We start from the raw sequence: 10,311 nt of genomic DNA, 5'->3' as shown, positions 1-10,311 counted from the left end.
TAGATCGACAGACGGATTGATGCTGCGGCTGCAGTAATGCAAACACTGTACCGGTCTGTTGTGGTGAAGAGAGAGCTGAGTGTAAAAGCGAAGCTCTCAATTTTAACGGTCAATCTACGTCCCTACCCTCACCTCTGGTCACGAGCTGTGAGCAGTGACCAAAAGAACGAGATCACGGATACAAGCGGCGGAAATGGGCTTCCTCCGAAGGGTGGCTGGTCTCTCCCTCTTAGATAGGGTGAGAAGTTCAGCCGTCCGGGAGGGGCAAAAAGTAGAGCCGCTGCTCCTTCACATCGAAAGGAGCCAGTTGAGGTGGTTTGGGCATCTGACAAGGATGTAGTTGTCCGGGTATGTCCCACCAGGAGGAGGCCCCGGGGCAGACCCAGGACACGTCGGAGAGATTATATCTCTCTGCTGGCCTGGGAATGCCTTTTCTGTTCCCCCAGACAAGCTGGAGAGGAAGGTCTGGGCTTCTCTGCTTAGGCTGCTGCCCCTGCGAGCCTGCCTGGATAAGCGGAAGAAGTTGGATGGATGGATCTATTTTAGTATCTATTTTAGTACTGATACTGATGTCCGTTTCTTTATGGGCACAGTCCACCTTCCACCTGGATGATGCTGGAGATACCAGGTGCCTGTGCAGACCTAGCTGTAAGAATATGCATGTGGCTAAACAGAAAGTTTCATAAAATTTTAAGAGGAGTTCTTTTGATGCTTCCAGCTGTTTGCATGCATCCTGCCTATGAGTTTACTAAATATCCACAGCATCAAAAGGTTTCCTGTAGGATCAAAGTGAAAGGATTGTGCACATTAGTAGTTAAGTGAGTAGAGATCATTATAAGTAATTGGACATGATTTATTCTGTGTCAGAATTCAATTACACTATTTGGCGATTAGACTCTGATGGCTCATCACAGCAGCATGAAATCCCAGCGGTGATAGGAATTAGGCCAGGACCCCCTGAAGTCTTGACGCTGGTGGTGGTGAAGATAAGATAAAGGCTTGTGTAAGAGTGACTTCTGTTTCATATGATATAACTCTAGTATGAACTCCCGTTTTTACTTTTTTTTGGTCTCTTCCAACTCTCTGAGAAATCTACACCTCTTGCTGCTCACCAGTTAGTCTCATAATTGGCATAACTGGGATTTTTAGACCTCTTTTCCCTAAGCCTAGTTGTTGCTGTTGAAGCCACTGTTACTGAAACAAATCAGCGCACCTTTAAACATACTGTGTCAATCTACTCCAGCTATGATAAATAAGAAATGTCTAAATATGTTAAAAGATTTTAGTGATCAAAAGTCATACATTTGCTTTGCTTTATATTAAAGTTTGCCTGTGAAACGTTTTTAAAAATGCAAAAGTAGGCACTGTAGAATAAGGCAGATCTGCTCTTAGTGTAATGAGACCTTTTGAAATCAATTAAAATTAGAATTAAATCACCTCGATCTAAATGGACCATCAAGAGGCTGCTAATCTTTACACAAAGCTCACATTTGGAAAATAGTCCTTTTATTGTAATAGAATATTTGGTCCATGGCTTAATTTACCATGCTACCAATGGCAAAGCAATTGACTTTCTAGTTAACCTTATCCTAACATATGATTATATTCTTGTTCATGGTCCATTTGTGCTGGTGGTCAGTATTAGACCGAGCAGTGCAGAGGAAGGCAGCAACATCCTTCACTGTTCAGTGGCTCCATATTTCGCATTTATTAGAAGTGTTGCCAAGGTTTGCATTCCTGTACAGCCATTGCATTTTCACTATGGCATGTGCATGCTGGGGGATGATGAGAAGAATACAGCCACCGTGACAGTAAGAGAAAAAACACAATTTACTTCAGTAACACAATGACAACCACGGATTTCACATACTGTATACCTTCTTTGTAGTATGCTGAAAACAATATTGGAAACAATTTAATTAAAGGCATTTTGTACCACCTGTGGTTTTAAAGTGGCTGTTAAAAACAGCCACAATGGAGCAGTTGTATTACAGAAAGAGGCTAAAAAATCCCTACTGAAAACAGCACTGACACCCATAACTGAGCTAATAAATGAAAACACAGCATTGGAACACAGCCTTCTCTTTAGTCCAAAAGGGTCATGTCATGACATGACAAAATAACTATGCAGTTAAAAACACAACAACTTCAGCAAGTGTGTAAGTGGGCTTTTTCCAAACCAAAGTGACAAAAGTACTAAGTATGTCCCTGGCAACTAATTTTGAAGTTGTTTAAATGAGAAACAAAATTGAGTAGTTGACTAGACGAAAAGAGCGCAAAAAACCTCAGAAAACCTGTAAAACTGAGCTCGCTTTCAATGCATGAAGATGAACTTTGGCCATGCAAATACCATGAGTGTATTTTAGGAGCTATATGAAATGTGCAGCATATTGCATCATGACGTCACAAACATATTATCAGATTAGTCTGCAGAGTCTTTCTAACCTTTGCAGTGTTAACAGTCTTGGTTTCTTACCTTATAGCGTTCACACCCTCGGTGAAAAACGTGGCTTTGGTTTCTTGGTTAAATTCCATTTTATTCTGATAATACAAGTTTTTTTTTAAACTTCAAAGTGCAGCAGAACCGCACTGATTAGCATAGGCATCTGTTTACTCTCCACCTCTGCTTCTATTTACAGATATAGAGGATATGACATCATACATGCTACGTCATGCACGCTTTGGTTGAGATTTATTCTCGATATTGGATCTGCTACAATCACTGCTCTGGAAAAATGTGTATTCCCTGACTGGTTGGCAGTGGTTTCCAAAGGTTGCTGGGTCTTCTCAGGTGGAATCAGATTCAAAGTAGGCACAGCTAGTTGCTAGCAGACTGCTTGTTAGCACACTGCCACAGTTGCCTATAATTTTCCATGTTTGCCTGCAAATAGTGAGTATTTGCAGGCAAACATTGCAACTATCGGAGTGGTTTTACAACTTGAAAAACTGCTAACATGTTTCATAAGGTTGAACTTTTACTTTGAAGGCAAACGATCTTCATATCTGGTTGCACTTTTCACAGTTTAACTACAGCTCTGAGAGTACCTGGCTATTGTTTGTAGACAAGTCCATCACTTTAATTCAAACTATGGCCACGGCGTCTCTACAAATCATTTTCCCAGCGACTGCGTCCAACCTCCAGAAACCACTAGTCATTTTTTTCCTCAGTACTGGTGATTGCCAGATGTTTACAGACCAATCTCTAGGCCTGTGTGACTGGGGCTTTATTCACTTGATCCTACATTGTCACCATGATTGTCACATATCCAAAATAGCAGATAAGTTAATGTCACATGGTTAATGGTCACATGTCTGCAAAACCACAATAGGGAGAGGGTGACCATCACGGCTGCAGCCCAGGTGAGTAGCTTATGGTGTTGCGATATCTTGGATCCGATAACTACCTTTACACATTAATAAAAGATGGATAACATGTTTAACTGACTAGTATTTCTGACATCGACCAACAATGATAGCAACTTTTGAATGTCTAACCAAACAGTCACGCACATCCCCAATAAGTACAATAGTTGAGGTTGGATTCTTTTCTGGACTAAAAAGGTTTGTTATCTTCTTAGGAAGAATGAGAGGAAGAATGAAGAATGAAATTAAATTACAAGGTGTTACTAGCTGATCAAAAGCTAGCATAGCTGTATCATAATAACTTTAGCTCAGTGTAAAAAAAGCCTTTGACTCTGGTACAAAAGCTGAAGAACATCAGCCACTGCAGGAACTGCACATCGTGTGTCTCAATGCTCAATAATCACACACAGTGTGACATTCTTACAAACCACAGTAATGCAAAAAAAAAAATAAAAAAATAAAAAATAAAAAACAATAAACAAAAATATGTACATAAAAAGAATCAAGGCCTTTAAAATAGTTGCTCTGTGGCTTACTGCCACACTTAAAAAAATCAATACACTATTGCTAATTATATCAAGTGCAATTCATAAGGTCATTTCAACAAATCAAAAATCAATAACGTTTGAATTTGGTTTGGTCAACTTTGCACTTTACTTGCAGTGAGGGCGTTACTTTCAGCTAAACATTTAAAACGTTGATTCGAGAGTTTAAATGTAGATGTGTCAGCTGTTGATGAAACTAATTAGCCTGCTCCGTTTACCTGATGATTTATTTTGTGGCTAGCTTAGACATAGCAATGATATTCTGATGACAATGGTACAAAACAGTTTATATATAATAACTACCAAATGTTATTGCTGCTCTGTACTAAAAGTCCCAGCCCCTACTGTTTCAGCTGCACAGAGATTCGTGCAGTGTGCAGAGACACAAGTGCATGATTGTCACAGCACTGACACCGGTCTCACTACCAACTCCTCACCCAGGCACGCTTGAGTAGGATGTCTTAACGTCACATTTGAATGCAGTGGCTTTGCGTATACCATTTTTAGCATGCAGAGTTAACATCTTCAGTGGGCAAACCTAGCCCTTCAGAGGGTTCATCCAATTATCCGCACAGTTTCAATGCACGTATTCCCAGTAAACGTTCAAAGTCTGGAGCTTTGCAAATGAAATTCACTTAAAAGAGCAGTGACAAAGACTTGACTAAATCTGCGCCGGCTGGAAGTGTCTTCTCATTTTTCTGCTAAATCAGTTTTCCCATGTTGTTGTACCTGATAAATTCCTGTGTGTCCAGAGTAATGTGGGAATCTTGTTTTTATTTCTGTTACTTATGTTACTGGCATTGTTGTAGCTGACTTTGCCATAGTAGTGACTGCATAATGGCATATTGTGATAGTACTCTGTAATATAGCCACATCATCTTGTTACCCTGTTGTAATGCAGAGAATCCCCAACAATGCAATTTATCTTGATTTGTTGTCTATCACTGTGCTGTTGGGGTTTTAGTATATTGAAATGTTTATGTTCCTGCAGGATGAGCAGTAGATGCAGCCATTAGGGGATTTCAGACTCTTCTTTAGCTTGTTCTATTTGTGTATTATAGCCTGTAGTGCATGAATAGCCTATCATCAGTGGAGACGTAGCTTTCTAAGCTAAGTGTGGCTCTTTAATGTTTCCCTAAAGTTAGACTGTACTGTACACTTTTACTGCTTAGTTTTAGAGTGCATTACAACTGTAATGCATGATTAATTTGTACTGTTATATTTATCATTGCATAAGCTTAATGTCTTTATGTGTTTAACATTTTTTGCCATTAACAGTAGCCATATTGAAGGAAAAGTATACTACACACAGTCTCCGTGTTTACAGTCTTGATTTACTTCACAGACAACACAACTGCCTATCCATATGTTCAAAAGGCTAAACATTTTATTCAGTCCTTATATAAAGCTTTAAGAAATCCTTGTAGCTTTATAATGTGCTTTATATGAAAAGAGGTATTAAGGTATTGTGGAAAAAAATGGTAAATGGCCTGTATTTGTATAGCGCTTTACTAGTCCCTAAGGACTAGCGCTTCACACATCCAGTCATCCACACACACGTGATGGCAAGCTACATTGTAGCCACAGCCATCCTGGGGCGCACTGACAGAGGTAAGGTTGCCAGACACTGGCGCCACCGGGCTCTCTGACCACCACCAGTTGGCAACGGGTGAAGTGTCTTGCCCAAGGACACAATGACCGAGACTGTCCAAGCTGGGGCTCGAACCGGCAACCTTCCGATTACAAGGCAAATTCCCAACTCCTGAGCCACGATCGCCCCCCAAAAAAGTCTACCCAACCCTAATTTTGTTATGTTTTATTTACTGGAAAATGGAAATAGGTGCAGAGGTTTATTGAAACATAAGCAAACATACTTGGAAATACAGTATATAAGCGATAACCCACATAGCAACCAGGTCTGGCCCGGATCTGGTATCAAGCCAGCACTGCTGGCTGACTTCTGGCATGATAAGACGTATGTCATCCAGATATGGGCCAGGTCTGGCAATGATGGCACTCTCTACGCAATGGCATGCCATATCTGGCCCAATTATGGTTTGGTTTATGTAGCCCAGGCCCATAGAAAACAGGTCTGGCCGGGATCCGGCATCAATCTGGCACTTCTGACTGACTGGTGTTATGGCAGGGTGTATGGCAACCAGATGTGGGCCAGGTCTGGCAATGATGCACTATTTATGTTCCTATTTTCCTATTTTAGTTAGAAGACCCAAATGCCAAGTTGCAATACTGTACTGCTATGGTAGCCAACGTTTCAAATGCAGGTTTGACAGGTTTGTGAGGGTACACTTTATCCAAAACCTAGTGAGGGTTTACTCATCTTTGCCAGTGGGTGGCTGTAGCTCAGGCGGTAGAGCAGGTCACCTACTGATCGGAAGGATAGTGGTTCGATGCCCCTGGCTCCTCCAGTTTGCATGTCAAGAGTGTGAGTGTGTATGAATGTAGTTAGGAAGCACTCAGTTAAGCGAAAGTGTGTGATTGGGTGAATGTGGCATGTTGTATAGAGCACTTTGAGTAACCCGGGAGAGTTGAAAAATGCTATATAAGAATCAGTCCATTCACTGTATGAACAGAGGTTTTTCATGTTACTTTTGCACTATTATGCACATGTTGTTATTACATGGCTTAATTAAGGTACACATTAGGCTGACATCTGGGGCCAGAGCTGAAACTGTTCTGGGCCAGCACAGGGCCAGCAGTGTGTCTGCAACTGGCCCTGTGCTGGCCCAGAACTTACACATGGCCCACATACCGCAAAGAATGACGGCCCTTTGGTTGCCCAGACCAGGTTTGCCAGAGATAATCCACACATTATCTCTGGCAAACATTTTTTGCCATTAACAGTAGCCATATTGAAGGAAAAGTGTAATAACAAATGACTTTAATCCTTAATACTAAGCACTGCACATTTATTAAAACATTTCTATATAAATACAGTATCATTGCTTGAATTGAGGTCACATATGAAGCTCTTGAAAAGGGAGATGTTCCCTTCACAAGTCAAATCTACACTCACTAAGTTTTAGCGCACTAACATTCATGTTGGATCTTTTGGTTTACCTTCTTCAGACTGATTGAAGTTGTGTGTGTGTGTGTGTGTTTTATCTTCTATGAATTTATTCTACATATTTATTGTTTGGAAACTTATTTGAGCTAATAAGAGCTTTCTGTAGCTTTCTTGTGCTGGCCAGTTGCAGACTGGCCAGCACAAGGCCAGTCTGCAACTGGCCCTGTGCTGGCCCACGAATGGGCCACATTTGGCAAACCAGATCTAGGCCACCAAAGGGCTGTCATTCTTTGCAGTATGTGGGCCATGTGTAAGCACATTGTGTGGGCCAGATCTGGGCCATACCAATTTTGCTATGTGGGAAGCTTAAAAGTCAGTATTTGTTATGAGCACCTAATAAAGTCACTGCTTTATTATGGCAGCTGGTGACTTTACTCGTGTCATAACATTAAAAAATAATGATTTTTATCAATACAGTCGTAATCAGTCATATTTGAGATCTATAATCTTTTTTTTATCAGTGTGATTACCTGACATTTTTCTTTCCACAGGACTCTGCTGTGCCTGTTGGCTTGGGAGAAACAAAGTGAGGTGAGAATTTTTATTTAATTTAATAATAATAATGATAATAATAATAATAATAATAATAATAATAATAATAACAACTTAGATTTGTATTGCACTTTTCAAGAAACCCAAGGACACTTTACACAAGAGTAAAAACACTAATTGCTAGAGGTTGAGGGTTTTGTTGAAGAGGTGAGTTCTGAGAAGCCCAAGTGACGGGGCATTGTGACGGGGCATTGGGAAGATCATATGGGAGAAAGTACCAGAAAGCGGGGGCTGCCACACTGAAGGTTGTGTCCCCAAAGGTATGGAGGTTAGTGCGAGGGACAGAAAGCAGACCCATGGCTGATTTTTATATCGCTCTTCTGTTTTCCACAGTTTGTGCTAAAAAACATAGCAATGACCTGAATAGATTTTCTAGCTTTGAATCATGTAAACCTGGGTGAAATATCACTCTGTGTTCAATCATGCCTCGAATAAAAATGACTACGGAAAAAATTCCACATTTTCAACCGAGCATCCAAACTAAACACCGCTGCTGAAAAACATTCCACTTGACTTGAAACAACACACAGGGGGTTAATTACTGTTTCTTACTCTTTGTTTTTTCTGCAGGTACGCACAAGCTTACAATCCCAGCTCTGGTATTCTATTTACTACAGCTGTTAAATATGAATAAATCTCACATCTGATCTCACGTTGCAAAACAGTTTAAACACCATCAAAGTTGCATAAATTCAAAACAAAAAAGCATGTGCGGAGGAAATCTGTGCGCAAAGTTAGTGCCATCAAGCATTAGATGGAATTTGTGCAAACCCTTCTTCTGGGAAAAGGACAGGCGAGGCAGAAATGCGTCAATAATTCAGTCTCACATATCTCATATTTGACCTCACAGAAAAATTCATTCCCTTGTGTGGAAGTGAGTTTGAAGAGAGATGAAAACAGATGCTTGAGAGAAGGTGTAGATGGGGAAAAATACAATAGCAAAATAAATAAATAACAAAAAAGAAAAGAACAGCATCAGTATGAGAACCATGAGCTTTCACTCCTCTCTGCTGCATCCTCACTCACGTGTTGATTGATGGGATCACTTAGGCATAAAAAAAGAGACAGCTACATCAGATTGGTAAAACATCTCAGCAATAAAGGCTTGTGTGCGTACCTATTGTGAATATATATTATACTAGTAACGTGTGCTAAACTCTCTCGTTCTATCTTTTTAATGAAAAGAATTAAATTTTTAATGTTGACAGCTGCCCTTGACAGTCCTTGAAGGGTTTTAATAAACCAAAAACTCTAATCTCTTCTTCGATCTTAAACATATTCATCCCTACAATATGCCTTTCAGAAACCATAAACTGCCTCCTGCATGAAAAATGGGGAATAATCCACTCACACAGTGACCAATGTTGTATTGCAAAGTGCCCGTGTATTTTGGAATAGCAAAATCATGTACTGACTACTCATTTGAGGTGCACTTAGCAGTGGCAGTACATTAAAAGACTTGATTTCCATATTACTGCCATCATTAGTGTTATTTTTGCATAAATTTCTGTCTGTTAAATCAATTAGGGAGGTCTCTAATAACCAGCATGGGTCTGCAGGTAAACTGGTCGAGGGAATCATTTGGAGTGATTAGCAAAGGTGCACAATGTGGTTTCAATGCATTCAGCTTTCATGCTTTAATGGAGACGAGCAAGCGTTGCCATTTTTGGATGTACTGCAGTTTTATTGGACAGTCTTGTGCTTGCTTCTGTGTTTTTGTCTACCTGCTGTGATCCACACAGAGAAAGTAAGACTCAATCAGAGACAGCAACATTAGCCTGATGACTTATATGTACCGAATCCATTGTGCCCATGACAACCATTGTGAGCCGAGCTTTGTCGGACATGTAATGACACAGCCCGCGAATTGTGTTATAGTAGACACAAAGAAAATCCATTTACTTGGTGGGGGCAACTGGAATAAGAGTATTTCACATTTCATTGTGTGAGATAGGCAGCATAATACATCATCTGTGATAAGAAGGTGTTGTTGTGAGTTTCAGCCAGACAGTCGTGTCTTTTTTCAGTGTCTGGGGAATGCTTTACTTTTATCCTTTGTGTTAGCTTAGCTCCCTGGCGGTAATGCTGCTGTTGGCAAATCTGTATGTACAGTGTCACCTGAAACTGAGTTTTCCATTAGTGATCATACCATCAAACGGAAATCTGGGTATAAAACAAATCCAGAGTTATTTATAGTAATGAATGGGCAGGCTAGCTGTTTTTCTAGTTTCAGTCTTTATGCTAATGTGGGTTAGTTGCCCATTTGATTATTTGATCTCCCTCTTTTCCTAAACATTCTTGATATTCATTTGCAACAGCCGATGCATTCATTGAGGTCCTTCTCCTTCTGTGTTTTGTGTCTCCCACTGGCATGTGTTTGTATATGTGTGCTTACCTCTTTCCAGAGTAGGTGCGGTCACTAGAGGACTCTAACTGGGTAGACCTGTTCCTCCCACTCACCTACAGTATTTAACCCTGGCTGTTCTTTCCACTCATGGCCAGATTTGACTACTCAGTGCAGTTGTATAGTGTAGGCCTCTTAGTATTTTGGCAGCGTTTGTGTCTGCTTAGCTGTAATCTTGCTCACAATACTTACCCTGACTGATTTAACTCCACTGCAGAAAATCTCTCAGTGTACGTGCCTGTTGAGCTCTCAAGTACACCACGGTGTCCCACTGGCGTCTTTGCTGGAAGACCATCTCTGTTGGAGTCTACGGAAACTGGATAACATGCCTTATGAAAAATTACAAGTCTTAGCTGAACCTG

The sequence above is a fragment of the Pelmatolapia mariae genome, linkage group LG18 (assembly GCF_036321145.2).
Source record: "Pelmatolapia mariae isolate MD_Pm_ZW linkage group LG18, Pm_UMD_F_2, whole genome shotgun sequence".
NCBI lineage: Eukaryota > Metazoa > Chordata > Actinopteri > Cichliformes > Cichlidae > Pelmatolapia > Pelmatolapia mariae.
The sequence above is the reverse complement of the archived record's forward strand: the minus strand, read 5'-3'. Positions refer to the sequence as shown.